The sequence below is a fragment of the Panulirus ornatus genome, chromosome 4, assembly GCF_036320965.1.
Source record: "Panulirus ornatus isolate Po-2019 chromosome 4, ASM3632096v1, whole genome shotgun sequence".
In the NCBI taxonomy this organism is placed as follows: Eukaryota; Metazoa; Arthropoda; class Malacostraca; order Decapoda; family Palinuridae; genus Panulirus; species Panulirus ornatus.
Window position 1 is genome coordinate 18,721,899 of NC_092227.1, and position 20,128 is coordinate 18,742,026.

General features: G+C 43.4%; 1 protein-coding gene across 3 annotated transcripts in view; it reads right to left on the bottom strand.

Moving 5' to 3' along the window:
- Positions 1–20,128, bottom strand: part of LOC139765906 (kinesin heavy chain-like) — a 909,514-nt gene that overhangs the window by 690,311 nt on the left and 199,075 nt on the right. The window lies entirely within an intron of this gene.

Consider the following 20,128-nt stretch of genomic DNA (forward strand, 5'->3'; position numbering starts at 1 on the left):
ACACACGCACACACACACACACACACACACACACACACACACACACACACACACACCCACACACACACACGCACACACATAGTTGAGGTTACCAGTAGCGTTCTGTCCTGGGGTTATTGGTCTTCTTGATCTATGTAAATGGCTTACCGGAAGGTATGGTCTTCTACCTGATCATGTTTCCAGTTGATGTCAAAGTCGCGAAGGAAGTAAAAAGCGAGAAGGATTGCATGAACCTACAGAGACCTGGCTTAACTACGAAACTGTCTGATACGTGGTTGACGGAATATAAGTCAGGTAATGAGGACGGAACACGTTGAAACAGGGGCCTCAGTTGTCATCTAGCAAGAAATGTATTGTCGGAATCTATGTGTGAATGGGACTTAGGAGTTGACATCGTCTCTAACATACCGCCTGAGTCCAACATCAAGAAAATAGTTAAGGAGACAGAGTGTCTGCTGGCAAACGTTAGAATAGAATTTCAAAATATGAATAAGTAAATCTTCAAGCTATTCACATTCCTACAGAAGGCCAAAATTAGAATACAGTTCTCAAGTTTGGTCACCGCACTTGAAGAAGTGCACAGAACAAATGGAGGACAACAAAGATGTACCGGAATGTAGAGAGCCGAGTTACAAGGATACTCTAAAGGCATCAATCTGCCCTCCATGTAAGAGAGAAGATTAAGAGGCGACTCGATCACAACCTTTAAGTCTTAAAGTCTTGAAATCAGCCTGATGACGTAGACAGTAAACAGTTCTTCGAAAGATGCATGAATAGAATAGCTATAGACCATAACATGAAGTTAAAGAATATATTTGTTAAAAAGGATGTAAAGAATTGGTTTTACAGTTCAATTCCTCTTGCGCGCCTCTCACCCTCCTGAATCTTCGGTCCCAGGCGCCACAATGCCTCCCTTACTTCATCGTTCTCGGTCTTATCCTCCCTCCTGCTACTTCCACTCTTGCCATGCAAATCCGTCCTCTCATATCCAAATCACTGCAGCACTCACTGGTCAGCGTTCTCAACCAGACTGCGCTGACTAAAGCAACTCGCTTTTACATTGTCATTCCTCACACGATCAACCCGCCTTGCACCATATATTGTCCTCAGACGTTCTAATTCCATCACATCCACCTTCTTCCATTCTATTGCATTACAGCCCCAGATTCGCATCCATACAGCTCTATCGGAACTACAATACCTTCAAACACATCCATCTTTGCCCTAACTAATAACCCCTCCTTTCCCATGCTTCTCGATGCACAGGAAACTTTTGCCTTCTCCCCAATCATACAGAGCCTCCTTTTTTCGTTTATTACTTAATCTTATCCTGGTCTGCCCCCGTGCCACACCTATGTACCTTACATTAACTCTCAGCTTTCTCCTTTCACACACACACACACACTCTCCCAAAAATCGGACAACGAGCTCCCTGAGTTTTTTTCTCCAGTCTGTCACTAGAGCCGTGTCATCTGCAAACAGCAACTGAGTCACCTCCCAGTTCCCCAACCCTACCCCTAGCATACTATACACATACATACACAAAACGTATGCTGATGTGATCTCTTCCATAACTGGTCCTTAACCACAGGTATCTCGACAAAAATTCACTATTTCAACGTTTCCTCCTCTTGTCTGACCTAGTTAATCCAATGCTGTCTGTCTTGCAGATGAAGCAATTTTTTTAACTTTCATTTTATTTTCCCCTAATTCTATTTCTAGTCCCCCCCCTTCCACCTCTAATTGAACCTACGTCCTCTCGTTTATTTTCCTCACGCAAGGTCTACCAGGGGCTCGCCTTACCACAGGTGGACAAAGCGTATTGACCAAATGGCAGATCTTGTTGTGTCCTAAGGGAATGCCCCCGTGAGATAACTCCAGCCCTTGCTACCTTGTTTCGTATCTCTCTAAATATTTGAACATGCCCCCTACAAGACTTGCCTCTGGACCTCTTCTCTACTCTACTCTAGTACTCTGAAAACCTTACATAACGACTACTCTAAAATCTACTTCCCAAAGCCGGTGGTTCTATATGTGACATTCATTTTTCTGATGAGAACCAATTCTATTTCCAAGCTCTTTCACGGATCTCTCAGCTAAAGTGGAATCAAAAGCCTTCTGCCTTATTCACTCTCCCGTTGTTATCTTTCTCCAACCATCCGTTTCCATACGCTGCGTTGCTGCTTCCATCTCTTGTTTTCGACCATTTCTGTCTTGAGCTGTCTGCCCGAATCCCATCCCCTACGAAGTGAACTCGCGGCACAGGTCTGGCTGGTGCTTCCCATAACTTGTGTGTGGAAATCAGCCACACGAGACTTGACCGTTAATGACGCCTACCTACGTAAAACAAAAATGTGAATCATCTTCCGTCTTGTGCCCTTCCCTTTCCTCTAATTAATTCCACCTTTGAAAATCGTGAGGAGCTCAAACTGGTCCTTCTTGTGTTATCTCATACTTATCATCCGAGACGACCATGACTGGGGCATGAATTTGCTAACTACAGGAACAAACATACAGGTCTGCGTAGCGATACTATGACAAGATGTAGAGCGTGCAGGGAAAATAGAGAAAATCATCCTCGCTCTTCTTCAATCCAATCCAAGCCACCCCCTACATGCAGTGCATATATACATACATACATTCATACTGAAGTACATTAAGTTCATACATGCACGATATACGTGACTTTTATGCAATAAAAGCGCTTCACGATACAGTTGTAAGCCTGCTCTGCACTGTGCAACTTGCTACCACTAAGGTGACGGTAACATGAGAAAAAACTGATTCCCGTGCCACGCTTGAGATATAGCATATGTAACTTATAGACGCCTGTGTCATGCTTGAGCCGCAGCAGATGTACATGACTGATGTATGTGTCATGCTTAAGCCAGGAAACAGCAATCATGCATGAAAAAGTAAATATCTCCGATACGAAGAACCTAACGCAGAACATCAATAGTGCAGTAGTGTGTGGCACGCCGTGACGTCACATTTGAATCGGGTCGCCAATCATGTTGACATTTTTGTTTCTATGACAAATGGTCACAGTAACCCGTGAAAAAAAGGCCTGCAGAAAATATGATATTTCATTGAGCAGTTTCTAAACAAAGATTCGCTACAGAACAGATTGAAAAACCTACAAGCCTAAAAATTATTTTGTAAGTTTAACTCTTGCGCACAACTTTGACCCGTCACTAGGCAGGCTTAATCATATATAAATGCACTTAAATATGTCTGTTTGTCCATTATCTAACTAGCCCTAGATCACTGGGTCAGTCTAAACCATAGTTTGTATGATGATAGCTTAGAAAAAGGCGTATGATAATGGGAGGTTCACGTCCTCCTCTGTTCCCCATCTTGCAAGTGGGAGTGGAGTAATATGGGTTGATAATACCGTGGAGTTTTATCCCTGCCCAACGTAGCGTACAAAACTTTCCCGGGGAAGACCCTGGGAAGACCGAGGGAAGACATGTTAAGGACTTAAGAAAGACTTGGAAGGACTTGCGGAGGATTCGTTGAAAACTTGAAAAAGACCTGAAGAGAGGTTTGGGAGGACTTGAAAAAGACCCGTCATGCACCAGGGGAAGAGCAGGGAAAGACCTTGGGAGGACCTGAGGAAAACTTAAGGAGGAGGGCCAGGGTAGAACCTGAGGAAGACTTGGAGAAGACGAAAATGGGTATATTTGACGGTATAGCAGTTCCAACAACGTTATATGGATGCCAGGCATGGGCTACAGATGACAATCTGCAGAGGAGGGTGGAAGTGTTGCAAAAATGAAATGTTTGAGGACGGTATGTAGTGTCAGGCGTCTGTAAGAGTAAATGATAAAAGGGTATGAGAGAAAGATGTAATATAACGAAAGAGTGCGGTTGAGAAATTTGAAGAGGGTGTGCTGAAATGGTCTACACGTATGGCGAGGATTGAGAAGTTGACAAAGAGAATGTGTGTGTCAGAAATGAAGGGGACAAGGACCAAATTGGAGATGGAAGGATGCAGTGAAAAGGATTTTGAGTGCTCTGGGCCTGGACATGCAGAAGGGTGAAAGTCGTGCACGGGATAGAGTGTATTGGAGCGTTGTGGTATACTGAGGGCGACGCGTTATTACTGGACTGAAGCACAGCATACGAAGCAGCAGGGGAGACCAGCCTGTGGGGTTTGGTTGTGGGTAAGGGACTGTTGGGTCGGTGCACTGCACACGACAGTTAGAGATTGGATGAGCAAATGAAGCCTTTCTTCATCTGTTCTTGGCACTGCCGCACTACCGCAAGAAACTGGGTACGATAATATATATATATATATATATATATATATATATATATATATATATATATATATAAAGTACAAGTGTCTGTATGTGCATCTGTCTACGTTTTTGTCAGTCATTTAATTGCTCTTATATCAATGGATCAATGTTTACTAAATGTTGTGGGACGACAGTTTGGAACAAGGTCCATGTTAATGGAGCTTTCACAACTCCCTCAGTCTCCCCATCTTCCAGGTGAGAGTAAAGGTAGCGAACGGCTATATACACCCCGATAGAAACGTGGATTAATATAAAATCATGAGTAATATTTTGACAAATAAGATTTTACTCATTACTGTAACTCAAGTAAGAGCTGCCGAATACAGATATGAAATCGATGGTACATTAACTGTATCACCCGTTTCTTATGTGGCTTCTCTGAGACATGTGAATGAAAAGAATAAAGAATCTGGCTCCAGTTACCATCAGTAAAAAGTAGCCTGAGCTCAGAGGCAAAAGGATCGTTCTTTTAGGGGCGGCCCACTGTACAATCTGCCTATGACATCCTCAGTGGTGATACAAGAAGCAGATAATCAAATTGCTGCTCGTCCCTGTCAGTAAAGGAAGAGGATGGTCTGCAGGGCACAACAGACAACTGATGAAACTGTTGGCAGAAAGACCAGAAGAAGAGCCCTAGAATCATCTGCTGAGGGAAACCCCACGTCATACATCCAGTAACATTATGTTCTCCATAGATTATGTGACAGTCTGGATCTTTGTGTTACTAAGCCTGACCTCCAGCCCTACAGTTCTATAGCTGATAACCTGAACAAAAGACTGGTACGTCATCCTGTGCCCTGTATAACAAGAAGGACAAAAGGTGGGAATTGTTAAGAATAACATACAGATTCAACATGGTCCATGCTATATGGACAGACCACCCGTTTTCTATTTCCCCTGAAATTTCTTTCATATTCTTTCAGATTCTTCAGTTCATCCTCTTTCCTTACTTTCCAATTAGTCTCCTGGGGCAAATATTCTTACCTCTAACAAAGAACACGAACAACAGCTAAAGAATCAAAGGTAATTATACAAGTTTCGTGTATGTTTACACTTTCTGGCACAATGAACATCAACATGGTGACAACCATTACAGGTAACGACATACACAAGCTTCATACACAGTTAACTGGCGAAACCACAAGTTTTCTTTATTCCTCTTTCTTAATTGAACGGCTGCCGTTCTGGCGGCAGTGGACTGCCATGACATCCCCTCCCCCGTGCGGTTAACTTCAGTGTGACAAACTCGCCTCCTCAGAGGAGCTGCCCCGCCCATGGTAATGCGTGATATATGAAGGGGAACCAGACGTCCGGACTGCCGCACCCTGACTGTGTGTTGCACGGTGAGTCGCCGGCCAGACTGCTGCACCCTTACTGTGTGTGTGTTGCACAGTGAGGCGCATACCCGTCAACACAAGGATCACAACAGCCAAGTGTACCTCTCGTGACGACCCATTGTTAATTGTATTGTCGAGATTGGACGATGACTTCCAGGTGTCGCCTGTATATAACGTCAGACTCTTCCTTGGAAACAGGTGACACCTCAAGGGTCTACAAAGAAAATGATATAAAACAACTGTACACTAGGATCAATACCCGGTGAGGGTGAGAGATAACGCGGCCCGAATTTTTCCTGGAATTCCATGAATTATATATAGGTAACGACCAGTGCCACTCCGGATCTTGTAACGCGTCCTTGCATCTGCACGGTTCTGCTCACCTGCACCACTCTCATCCCACCTTGGAAAAAAATCGTACAAAGTCATGGCCATGTGGATGACGTTAACTAGATAATATTCTCCAAAACCTGTTATGGTCAGGTACGTGGCAGAGAAGGTCTTCCTCAGCAACTTAAGGAGAGAAAAAGAAAAGTTACAGCTGCCTCTACCCGGATACCTCCAATGATATACTCAAGACATAAGTATGATCTATGACCTCACCGGGAGACGAGCACCCCATATCTTAACACCAGTGTACCAGCACCAGCAGCACCAACTCAGTAAGTCATGCTTTTTTTTCTTTCTCATGAGAAAGAAACTCCGTCCTCGCCAACATCTGCCTCGTCCGGTGTGCTCAGATGATGTGCGAGTTGGAAAAGAAATTCTAGTTTCATCCCTCCACTCCGTTAGTACTAAGTACTGTAGAAATTGGCCACGATGAGGTTCATCTCCTGCCAGAGCCGTCTGCCACCACCATCCTAGTGGTAATGAGCGCTCCTCGCCTTCCCTGCTCTACCCGCCTGCTAGAATTAACTGCGTGTTGTACCAGACGCAGTGTTACTGTGTCTGCTGTGCTAGCTACATACTGCAGCTGTCTGTTGTCCAGGACATGGTAACCTACAGCAGCTGGCCCTGATAACTCTTTTATAAAGTTCACCCTCCTCCAGTCACCTGGTGCACTGTGGAGTTACCTTAAAGTGAAGATTAGTTCAAGACAGTTCCTGTACAATGATATCCAGGATGACGTCCAAAATTCCTCCCTCAGATATGGAGGAAAAAACAGAAAGCTGTTAACCCAATGACAGAGGTTTTTAAGGTTGCGCGTCAAGGAGGAGGCACTACCTCCCAAGTCTTGTATAGCCCCACACACAACCCACCCTTCCTGTGGTCATCTGGTCAAAGAATTACCGGCAGGCGAGCCTCTATTATCCCCCCCCCCCCCACAAATCTGGACCTACCCCCATCCCTACCTGAGACACCTGTGGTGGTAAACTCTACAGTACACCAGGTACACTACGGCCAGTCTCCAGTACCTGAGGCTCGTATGCTGTACAAGTCTACATGTAGAAATCTGTTCAACAACACTGATCAGAAAACTCCGAGAAAATGACTTTGTGACCAACATATTTACAAAACTAAGTTGGATTTCAAGATGTAAATGTTGGCCTTACAAAACATCAACTGCTCTTCACTGTGTCCAGGATCAGTCTACAATAGTTCAGATAAGACAGATCAGAGCCTCATCTACGCGTTACGAAAGCACATGACAAAAGTTTACCATTATGTGTGTGTGTGTGTGTGTGTGTGTGTGTGTGTGTGTGTGGGCAATATCCCAGACCCTTCATGTTTCATAAAGAAGGAGCGGGAGGGGCCTCCAGAAACTTTCCCCCAAATACTTGCTATTTTTCTACGACAACTTCCCAGATTCTCAACATTTAGCGAATTTCTGGACTGAACTCTTCTATATCAAACATCTTAAATCATATTCTTTTTCTGAAGTCCTGTATGTTCACGTCACCATAAGATACCTTACCTGGACCACCTTGCAGACACGCGGTTCGTCGAGAATAACGTTATCGCCAAAGTTTCACACAGCGAAATATAATCACCAGGATCCACACCCCCTCACCCGGGGTGAGGGACCGGCGGGGAGGCAACCCTCCCTCAGCACCACGTCGCACCCAACACTACAGCGGGGTTATTACCACAGTACCGGCCTGCACGTCTCCCCACCTCCTCCTGATGTATCTATTAAATCTATTGAAAATAAAATCCCCGACAACTGGTTACATAGTAGGAAATGTTCATAACGTGATGGCTAACTCAGTTTCATCAAGGTGTCTCGTATGTAAGGAAATTAACCCTAACTTTTCAGTACACGAGCGAAGTATTCAAGAAAAAAACATGTTAAGCAAGTTACATCACATATCATCCACTACATTCCATGTATGTGGTGGACGCAGGTGGAGACGGGGCGAGGGAGCAGGAGAGGACGCAGTCGCCTTCCACACTGAGAGGCGTTGGTGTGTTATGGAAGACCTTTTGGTGTAGGTATTACCCACGTAACGTCATGCAAATTGATTCATGATATTCACATAATGGTGTCAGCTTAGTACTTTATTCTAGGATTATTTTAATCCTCTGTGCTATTTCGTCATTTTGTGGACCATGGTTGTTTTGGTTTTAAATTTCACTGTCAGATTCTTTTGTATGTTTTATAAATTGCAATGTATCATTTGTAATTGAAACTGTGGTCAATAAACTATCTATCTATGTCTATCTATCATGCTGAAGCCACAGGGTCGCGGAACACTGTCATGTTATACGAAGAACTACTAAGAAATGCAGATAATAACATAACTGGTAACTGTGATAGCAGGAGAGATAAGACCCACAGCTCAGTGTGTGTGTGGAGGAAGCAGACAAGCATACACATGACACAACGGGACGTGCCTGTAACATTGTTAGTTAAGAAAACCTACATAACGGTTAACTTTTAATGCATCGAGCCGGCCGGTTACCCAACCATGTGTTAACCCGACACGGTGTTGCTTATCATCACTGATAAGGCGAGAAGCCGTTTCCCCAACGAAGTCTGGACGTTCCACTCCAACTTGTACTCCAAGAGCAGCGCGGTGGAAGAGTTCTATCTCTGGCAGATCTTGCTAACATCATCAATCATCCGATATGTTTGCGTAATCGACAGTCACGTCAGTTTGTTCTACATAACCGACAGCCATGTCAGTAAGATTGTACTGACCTGGCCTAAAGCCCAGATCACTGTGGTCGGTCTCACCCTACTACAGTCTCAGTTCATTATAGTCAGTCAGCGATGATGAGGACGACACATGTTCTGCCCAGCTGGGGTGTATCACTCACTCCTGAACCCGAGGTGCTACGAGCGACAACGTCCCGCCAGCCAGAAGTCGTCTGTCTGCTCGAACACCACCGGTGGCAGCCTGGCCCTCCACGCCGACAGTCAAGGTTTCATCCCTCACCGATCAGTCGGGTCCTGGATCACCGACATTCCGATTAATCGATATCCGAGTCGTAAACATCCTGGCCAATGGGGTTTCTGGATCATCCAATTTACAATTCATGAATGTCTTTACTGATCGCCATTTAGGTAAATACGTATTTGGATAATCAATACTCATACCAATCAAGATGTGGGTTACCAAATTTTGCAGTAAATCGATCTTTAGTCGCATATCAACAATCCAGTTAATCTGTTAAAGATAATCCGAATTTCCGAGGATCGAACCCTGGATCAATATTGCTATTAAGGAGAGTGATGAGAGTGAGGGTCAGTAACGTTCCAGACATCTACTTTCTACCAGATGCCTTTCTGGATGATCATGTTTTAATCCATTACTATAATCATGTGTAGCAAGGCACCGTATCTGATCATCGAGATCAGAATAACCAAAACCCCAAATAGAAGGATGAATCCTGGATATCACAAGGTCTCGGATCACCCTGGCTCTGGATGAATGGATAACACGTCCAGACACAAAGAATCGAGGTTCGGATCATCATACTTCCAGATACTGAGATCTGGAATCATAAGGACTTTAGAGGACTGGATTTTGAACCAGCAGAAATGAGGTCAGTTCGATGGCATCTGGATACAAGATGATGAGGTTTTCACATTAACTTTGGTATAATCACATAACCATCTTGCATACTCAAAAGTCTCGAACCGAAGCACTGAAGGCAAACTACCTGTCTGAGCTTAAGGACGCGTTCCACGGCTCCAGCAGTCAGCAAGTCAAGCACATGTTTTGAAGTGCTGGTGTGGCATTCCACGCCATCGACGTTTGGATTCTTCGAAAAACAGAACACGAAGGTCTGCAAAATTATCTCTGAGTTGTATGAAATACTGGATAAAGTTGCCAAGCAGGTGGAGGCAAATGATATGCGAAGAACACATTAGCTGTAATGCTTCTTGGAGAAAAAAACATTAGTTCGATGTGCACCAGAGTTTAATCTAGCCCCTACGGTGTGGCCTGAAGCATGCAGTGAGCATTCTTCGGAAGCCCAGAGGAATTGTGGTCGACGGAATGAGTTCTGCGAAGTGTCGACCGTCCGCAAGTGTGGAACAGACTGGTGCTGTTGAGGAGGGAGTGTTGAACCCTCCATCACCATTGGACCAGACTGGTGCTGGTGACGACCGAGTGTTGAACCCTCCATCACCAGTGGACCAGACTGGTGCTGGTGACGAGGAAGCGTGAAGAACCTGGCATCACCGCACCACCTGTCGACCTCAAAAACACTGAGCCACTTTACATCTCAGTACACTCGACCACTTGTACGTACACAGAGGCAAGAACTTCTGACGCTGTTTCCACCTCGCCACACACTCAACGTGAGAGAAAAGGGAAAATGAAATTATTGAGTCCAGCCATCATCTGAGTCAATACCCGGAAACTGCTTTGAGGGCGACCAACTGTCACAAACACGCCAACTACAAACCATCATGCACTAAAAACAACTTTACACATTTTCCTTTCTGTCCAGCAGAGATTTCCTGAGCGAGAGACGGAGCGTGACGTCGGCCATTACGTGATCAATCATACTGGAGGAAAAACAACCATATGTGCAGAGAGGCGCCTCCTGAAAGTGGATGAGAGGCCGCGGTGGTGGCAAGTTCGTTGGGTTCATGATGAGATGGGTGTGGCCGGGAGGACGGGAGGGGAGACGACACTCGCTGGCCGAGAGGTTGGTATACCTCTGGTGGATAGGTGACAGAACTCTAACCAGCCGGGAGGGTTGGAATACCTCTGGGGGATAGGTGACAGAACTCTAACTAGCCGGGAGGGTAGGAATACCTCTGGGGGATAGGTGACAGAACTCTAACTAGCCGGGAGGGTTGGAATACCTCTGAGGGATAGGTGACAGAACTCTAACTAGCCGGGAGGGTTGGAATACCTCTGGGGGATAGGTGACAGAACTCTAACCAGCCGAGAGGGTTGGTATAACTCTGGGGGATAGGTGACAGAACTCTAACTAGCCGGGAGGGTTGGAATACCTTTGGGGGATAGGTGACAGAACTCTAACTAGCCGGGAGGGTTGGTATACACCTCTGGGGGATAAAGAGACGCTCCAACTGTCAAACGGTGACGTTCCCCCATCAGTTCTTAGCACCTCTACATTCCTGGAGACAACACGGTAAACCCGCACACACACACACACACACACACACACACACATGACTGTGTCAATGTCGCACATTTCCACTCTTTACCCTTGCTGTTGTCTGGATATTGGCTTGTGTGTGTTCGCCCTATTTTTGTCTATCTGTTGGCCCGTTTTTGCCCGTAATATAGCGGCAGAATTAAGGCTTCACAGATGTTGTAGCTCATATATTGTTTAACAAAACTGTCAGCTCAGCGTTAACAACCACATATAAAATGGTGAAAAGTTTGACCTTTAAATTTGCATATACACACTTATATGGATATAGACATGTTTGTGTTTCTGTAGATGTGTGCATACACACACACACACACACACACACACACATATATTTATGTACTCAACATACTTAACCTCCGTCTCCCACGTTAGCGAGGTAACGCAAGGAAACAGACGAGGAATGGCCCAACCCACACACATTCACATGTATATACATAAAGCGTTTATATATATATATATATATATATATATATATATATATATATATATATATATATATATATATATATATATATATATGTCGGAGGTGGAGGGAACGAGGAGAAGAGGGAGACCAAATTGGAGGTGGAAAGATGGAGTGAAAAAGATTTTGTGTGATCGGGGCCTGAACATGCAGGAGGGTGAAAGGAGGGCAAGGAATAGAGTGAATTGGAGCGATGTGGTATACAGGGGTTGACGTGCTGTCAGTGGAGTGAATCAAGGCATGTGAAGCGTCTGGGGTAAACCATGGAAAGCTGTGTAGGTATGTATATTTGCGTGTGTGGACGTGTGTATGTACATGTGTATGGGGGGGTTGGGCCATTTCTTTCGTCTGTTTCCTTGCGCTACCTCGCAAACGCGGGAGACAGCGACAAAGTATAAAAAAAAAAAAAAATATATATATATATATATATATATATTTTTTTTTTTTTTTTTTTTTTTTTCATACTTTGTCGCTGTCTCCCGCGTTTGCGAGGTAGCGCAAGGAAACAGACGAAAGAAATGGCCCAACCCCCCCCCATACACATGTACATACACACGTCCACACATATATATATATATATATATAACGTATTCCTCGCGTGTCGTAGAAAGCGACTAGAGGGGACGGGAGCGGGGGGCCAGAAATCCTCCCCTCCTTGTATTAACTTTCTAAAATGGGAAACAGAAGAAGGAGTCACGCGGGGAGTGCTCATCCTCCTCGAAGGCTCAGAGTGGGGTGCCTAAATGTGTGTGGATGTAACCAAGATGTGAAAAAAGGAGAGATAGGTAGTATGTTTGAGGAAAGGAACCTGGATGTTTTGGCTCTGAGTGAAACGAAGCTCAAGGGTAAAGGGGAAGAGTGGTTTGGGAATGTCTGGGGAGTAAAGTCAGGGGTTAGTGAGAGGACAAGAGCAAGGGAAGGAGTAGCAATACTCCTGAAACAGGAGTTGTGGGAGTATGTGATAGAGTGTAAGAAAGTAAATCCTCGATTAATATGGGTAAAACTGAAAGTTGATGGAGAGAGGTGGGTGATTATTGGTGCATATGCACCTGGGCATGAGAAGAAAGATCAAGAGAGGCAAGTGTTTTGGGAGCAGCTGAATGAGTGTATTAGTGGTTTTGATGCACGTGACCGGGTCATAGTGATGGGTGATTTGAATGCAAAGGTGAGTAATGTGGCAGTTGAGGGAATAATTGGTATACATGGGGTATTCAGTGTTGTAAATGGAAATGGTGAAGAGCTTGTAGATTTATGTGCTGAAAAAGGACTGATGATTGGGAATACCTGGTTTAAAAAGCGAGATATACATAAGTATACTTATGTAAGTAGGAGAGATGGCCAGAGAGCGTTATTGGATTACGTGTTAACTGACAGGCGTGCGAAAGAGAGACTTTTGGATGTTAATGTGCTGAGAGGTGCAACTGGAGGGATGTCTGATCATTATCTTGTGGAGGCTAAGGTGAAGATTTGTATGGGTTTTCAGAAAAGAAGAGTGAATGTTGGGGTGAAGAGGGTGGTGAGAGTAAGTGAGCTTGAGAAAGAGACCTGTGTGAGGAAGTACCAGGAGAGACTGAGTACAGAATGGAAAAAGGTGAGAACAATGGAAGTAAGGGGAGTGGGGGAGGAATGGGATGTATTTAGGGAATCAGTGATGGATTGCGCAAAAGATGCTTGTGGCATGAGAAGAGTGGGAGGTGGGTTGATTAGAAAGGGTAGTGAGTGGTGGGATGAAGAAGTAAGATTATTAGTGAAAGAGAAGAGAGAGGCATTTGGACGATTTTTGCAGGGAAAAAAAATGCAATTGAGTGGGAGATGTATAAAAGAAAGAGACAGGAGGTCAAGAGAAAGGTGCAAGAGGTGAAAAAAGGGCAAATGAGAGTTGGGGAGAGAGAGTATCATTAAATTTTAGGGAGAATAAAAAGATGTTCTGGAAGGAGGTAAATAAAGTGCGTAAGACAAGGGAGCAAATGGGAACTTCAGTGAAGGGCGCAAATGGGGAGGTGAAAACAAGTAGTGGTGATATGAGAAGGAGATGGAGTGAGTATTTTGAAGGTTTGTTGAATGTGTTTGATGATAGAGTGGCAGATATAGGGTGTTTTGGTCGAGGTGGTGTGCAAAGTGAGAGGGTTAGGGAAAATGATTTGGTAAACAGAGAAGAGGTAGTGAAAGCTTTGCGGAAGATGAAAGCCGGCAAGGCAGCGGGTTTGGATGGTATTGCAGTGGAATTTATTAAAAAAGGGGGTGACTGTATTGTTGACTGGTTGGTAAGGTTATTTAATGTATGTATGACTCATGGTGAGGTGCCTGAGGATTGGCGGAATGCGTGCATAGTGCCATTGTACAAAGGCAAAGGGGATAAGAGTGAGTACTCAAATTACAGAGGTATAAGTTTGTTGAGTATTCCTGGTAAATTATATGGGAGGGTATTGATTGAGAGGGTGAAGGCATGTACAGAGCATCAGATTGGGGAAGAGCAGTGTGGTTTCAGAAGTGGTAGAGGATGTGTGGATCAGGTGTTTGCTTTGAAGAATGTATGTGAGAAATACTTAGAAAAGCAAATGGATTTGTATGTAGCATTTATGGATCTGGAGAAGGCATATGATAGAGTTGATAGAGATGCTCTGTGGAAGGTATTAAGAATATATGGTGTGGGAGGAAAGTTGTTAGAAGCAGTGAAAAGTTTTTATCGAGGGTGTAAGGCATGTGTACGTGTAGGAAGAGAGGAAAGTGATTGGTTCTCAGTGAATGTAGGTTTGCGGCAGGGGTGTGAGATGTCTCCATGGTTGTTTAATTTGTTTATGGATGGGGTTGTTAGGGAGGTAAATGCAAGAGTTTTGGAAAGAGGGGCAAGTATGAAGTCTTTTGGGGATGAGAGAGCTTGGGAAGTGAGTCAGTTGTTGTTCGCTGATGATACAGCGCTGGTGGCTGATTCATGTGAGAAACTGCAGAAGCTGGTGACTGAGTTTGGAAAAGTGTGTGGAAGAAGAAAGTTAAGAGTAAATGTGAATAAGAGCAAGGTTATTAGGTACAGTAGGGTTGAGGGTCAAGTCAATTGGGAGGTGAGTTTGAATGGAGAAAAACTGGAGGAAGTGAAGTGTTTTAGATATCTGGGAGTGGATCTGGCAGCTTATGGAACCATGGAAGCGGAAGTGGATCATAGGGTGGGGGAGGGGGTGAAAATCCTGGGGGCCTTGAAGAATGTGTGGAAGTCGAGAACATTATCTCGGAAAGCAAAAATGGGTATGTTTGAAGGAATAGTGGTTCCAACAATGTTGTATGGTTGCGAGGCGTGGGCTATGGATAGAGTTGTGCGCAGGAGGATGGATGTGCTGGAAATGAGATGTTTGAGGACAATGTGTGGTGTGAGGTGGTTTGATCGAGTGAGTAACGTAAGGGTAAGTGAGATGTGTGGTAATAAAAAGAGCGTGGTTGAGAGAGCAGAAGAGGGTGTTTTGAAGTGGTTTGGGCACATGGAGAGGATGAGTGAGGAGAGATTGACCAAGAAGATATATGTGTCGGAGGTGGAGGGAACAAGGAGAAGAGGGAGACCAAATTGGAGGTGGAAGGATGGAGTGAAAAGGATTTTGTGTGATCGGGGCCTGAACATGCAGGAGGGTGAAAGGAGGGCAAGGAATAGAGTGAATTGGAGCGATGTGGTATACCGGGGTTGACGTGCTGTCAGTGGATTGAATCGGGGCATGTGAAGCGTCTGGGGTAAACCATGGAAAGCTGTGTAGGTATGTATATTTGCGTGTGTGGACGTATGTATATACATGTGTATGGGGGGGGGGGGCATTTCTTTCGTCTGTTTCCTTGCGCTACCTCGCAAACGCGGGAGACAGCGACAAAGTATAATAAAAACAAAAAACAAAAAAAATATATATATATATATATATAATACAAACCTCCAACAGCCAGGATCAAACCGAGAACCCTTGTGCAACAGGCGTGAACGCTACCGCTAGGCTATGATCACCCCTAATAGGGAAATGACTATTCGAATACTATGTACTCGAATACCCTTCGTCTCACGTTGGAGAGCAACGGGGTCTACACCGGTCATTTCCCATCAGGCTCACACAGCCAGCAGATAGCATTTTACCGAACCTAACTATACAACGCGGAGGCATATGAATACGTGAGACGTAGGGTATTCGAGTATACAGTATTCGAATAGTCATTTCTTTATTAGGGGCGATCATAGCCTAGCGGTAGCGCTCCCGCCTGTTGCACAGGGGTCCCGGGTTCGATCCTGGCTGTTGGAGGTTTGTATGTTCTATGAAGGTGCGCGTTCATATGCACTCAATTCGTATATATATATATATATATATATATATATATATATATATATATATATATATATATATATATAGCGATGGGAACAAATAAAGGTAGACAGTATAAATTATGTACATGTGTATATATGTATATGTCTGTGTGTGTATATATATGTGTACATTGAGATGCATAAGTATGTATATTTGTGTGTGTGGTCGTGTATGTATATACATGTGTATGTGTGTGGGTTGGGCCATTCTTTCGTCTGTTTCCTTGCGCTACCTCGCTAACGCGGGAGACAGCGACAAAGCAAAATAAAAAAATAAAAAACATATACATAATATATATATATATATATATATATATATATATATATATATATATATATATATTGTTACGAATACATGTGTTTGTGTCCACATGGTTCGTATATGTGTCTTGGTGTATCTCTGTGTATGACGTGTCCTGGGTGTAGGGAGCGGCTTCTATCGGCCCGGATCTCACCCTCCCTGACCGTGTTGATTGCCTTAGTAATTATGTCTTGACCAGTCTTGTAGCACCCAAACGTCAGGTCGACGGCGTCAGGTCAACGGCGTCAGGTCCAACCATGGGAACTGCTACGGTATGTCGTCACGTGCGCTCGCTGCCGGCGTGGACAAAGGAACAGAGGAGGCTGGATGCACGCCACATGTGTAGGCCGGACCTTAGGCCTCCTTCAGCCAATCAAGTCGAGGAGAGGGCGTGACAACCAGTCTCTTGACCTATCAAGGGCAATTGTGTCATTTTGACCTATAGTAGAACTAGGTGGCGGGTCGAGGCGTGGCCAGCTGTTCCTGCCTTGCTGGTCATTCAGATAAAAGCTCAGACGATCGTCTGAGACCTTGATTCCTTCACCAGTCTCGAGCCCAACAAAAGGTAATGTAGGCTTTCCCTGTCTCGAACCCCGTAGCCACCGCTGCCCTAGGTTGTAAGATGTTACTGTGTCCCCTCAAGTTTGACTAGGTTGTAAGATGTTATTGTGTCCCGTCAAGTATGACTAGGTTGTAAGATGTTTACTGTGTCATGCCAAGCTTAACTAAGTGTAATGATATGTTACTGTGTCAAGTCAAGCTTAACTAAGTATAACAATGATGTTACTGTGTTGCGTCAGGTTAGCTAAGTGCAACGATTGTTACTGTGTCACGTCAGAATCTAACTAAATGTAATTCTATCGAGCAAAGTGTCAACGGAAAGAGATCTCCTGGTTTGAAATCTTATCTGGAATTGTTAACATATGTTCAATGTTAAACTCATGTTCAGTGTTAACGTAAATGATTCGTGCCTGATTTATGTGTTCACCTTGTACATTTGAATTCTTTTCATTATAAGTAATTCTAACCTTTGTGTTTGTTTAACCCTATAACGTTAAGATAGCGTTATCCTGAGTTGTGCTATATTACAAACCTACCGTCCTTGCAAAGACGAGGACCAGTAGAGTATTTGTAACATATATGTTACTGGCGACCTTGCTATAATAAGTACTGAGTTCGTAACAATATATATATATATATATATATATATATATATATATATATATATATATATATATATATATATATTGGAAAGGATCACAACTTTGCGTGTGATCAAGTATATTTCTATGAGTCCACGGGGAAAATGAAACACGATAAGTTCCCTAGTGCACTTTCGCGTAATAATCACATCATCAGGGGAGACACAAGAGAGAAATATAACAGTCAGTTGATATACAACGAAGAGACGTAGCTAGGACGCCATTTGGTAAACGTGCGATTGTCCAAGACAGACAACGAGGGTATCATAAACTTTATGTGGACAAGAAGGTAAATTGTTTACAAATCTTATCAACAATAAAGTTAACCAATTTGTATAGACCTTCACTAATATTAAGATTATAATTCTTTGTGTATTTGATAATAGAAGATTCAATGATATTTCTCGTGGTACTGGAGTTAAGAGTTAATAACCGAGATGGCATTACTCCAGTCAATACAATGATCATAGTTTTGAACGTGATTAAACAAGGCATTTGATTCTTGTGCGGTTCTTATACTATATTTATGTTGCTTAAGTCTAACAGAAAGATCCTTACCAGTCTGCCCAACATAAAACTTATCAATTTCTACATGGCACTTTATAAATGCACCCAGGAGAATTTTCTGGTGAATGCCTGGTTGAGATATTCTTTATAGTATCATTGTTGATGAAGGCAACATTTACATTAAAGGATTTAAGCAACATGGGTAGTTAAGTAAAATTATTATTAAAAGGGAGAACTAAAAGATTCTTGGTGCCAATGGGAGGTTTGGGCTCAACTTTACAAAATTATTTCTTTGCTAACTTAAGGGATTTATCAATGAATGATCTAGGGTACTTTAACGTAGATCGAATAGAATATATCTTCTCAAACGCAATCAATTGACTCTGGACTGCAAATACGTAATGCCCTAAGAAACATAGATTGAAATGATAATTCAACTCTGTCATGTTGAGATGAGTAATAATGGACATGTGCGCATACACTGGTAGGTTTTCTGTATATGCTAAATCTAAACTTGTTTCCTTGCCTACCAATGTATGCTCATATATCTATTATTACTTATCTCAACATGACAGAGTTAAATTATCATCATTTCAATCTATGTTTCTTAGGGCATTACGTATTTGCAGTCTAGAATCTATTGATGATGAGTTTGAGAAGATATATTCAATTCGATCTAAGTTAACGTACCCTAGATCTTTCATTGATAAATCCCTTAAGTTCGCAAAGAAATCATTTTATAGAGTTGAGCCCAAACCTCCCACTGACACCAAGAATCTTTTAGTTCTCCCTTTTAATATTATTTTACTTTACTTCCCATGTTGCTTGAATCCTTTAATGTAAATGTTGCATTCAGCAACAATAATACTATAAAGAATATCTTAATCGGGAGCTCACCACAAAATTCTCCTGGATGCATCTATAAATTGCCATGCAGAAATTGTGTTAAGTTTTACGTTGAGCAAATTGGTAAGGATCTTTCTGTTAAGTGAAGGTCTATACAAATTGGATAGCTTTATTGTTGATGAAATTTGTAAACAATTCCCCTTTTGGTCCACACAATAAGTTTATGATACGCTTGTTGTTAGTCTTGGACAATCACTTGTTTACCAAATGGCGTCCTAGCTATGTCTCTTCGTTGTATATTAACTGACTTAAATTTCTTTCTTGTATCTCCCCTGATGATGTGATTATTACACGAAAGTGCACTTGTGAACTTATCGTGTTTCATTTCCCCGTGGACTCATTGGAATATACTTGATCACGCGCTAAATTGTGATACTTTCCAATAATGTGTGTGTATATATATATTTTTTTTTTTTTGCTTTGTCGCTGTCTCCCGCGTTTGCGAGGTAGCGCAAGGAAACAGACGAAAGAAATGGCCCAACCCACCCCCATACACATGTATATACATACACGTCCACACACGCAAATATACATACCTATACATCTCAATGTACACATATATATACACACACAGACACATACATATATACCCATGCACACAGTTCACACTGTCGGCCTTTATTCATTCCCATCGCCACCTCGCCACACATGGAATACCATCCCCCTCCCCCCTCATGTGTGCGAGGTAGCGCTAGGAAAAGACAGCAAAGGCCCCATTCGTTCACACTCAGTCCCTTGCTGTCATGCAATAATGCCCGAAACCACAGCTCCCGTTCCACATCCAAGCCCCACACCACTTTCCATGGTTTACCCCAGGCGCTTCACATGCCCTGATTCAATCCACTGACAGCACGTCAACCCCGGTATACCACATCGATCCAATTCACTCTATTCCTTGCCCGCCTTTCACCCTCCTGCATGTTCAGGCCCCGATCACTCAAAATCTTTTTCACTCCATCTTTCCACCTCCAATTTGGTCTCCCACTTCTCCTCGTTCCCTCCACCTCCAACACATATATCCTCTTGGTCAATCTTTCCTCACTTTATTCTCTCCATGTGCCCAAACCATTTCAAAACACCCTCTTCTGCTCTCTCAACCACGCTCTTTTTATTTCCACACATCTCTCTTACCCTTACATTACTTACTCGATCAAACCACTTCACACCACACATTGTCCTCAAACATCTCATTTCCAGCACA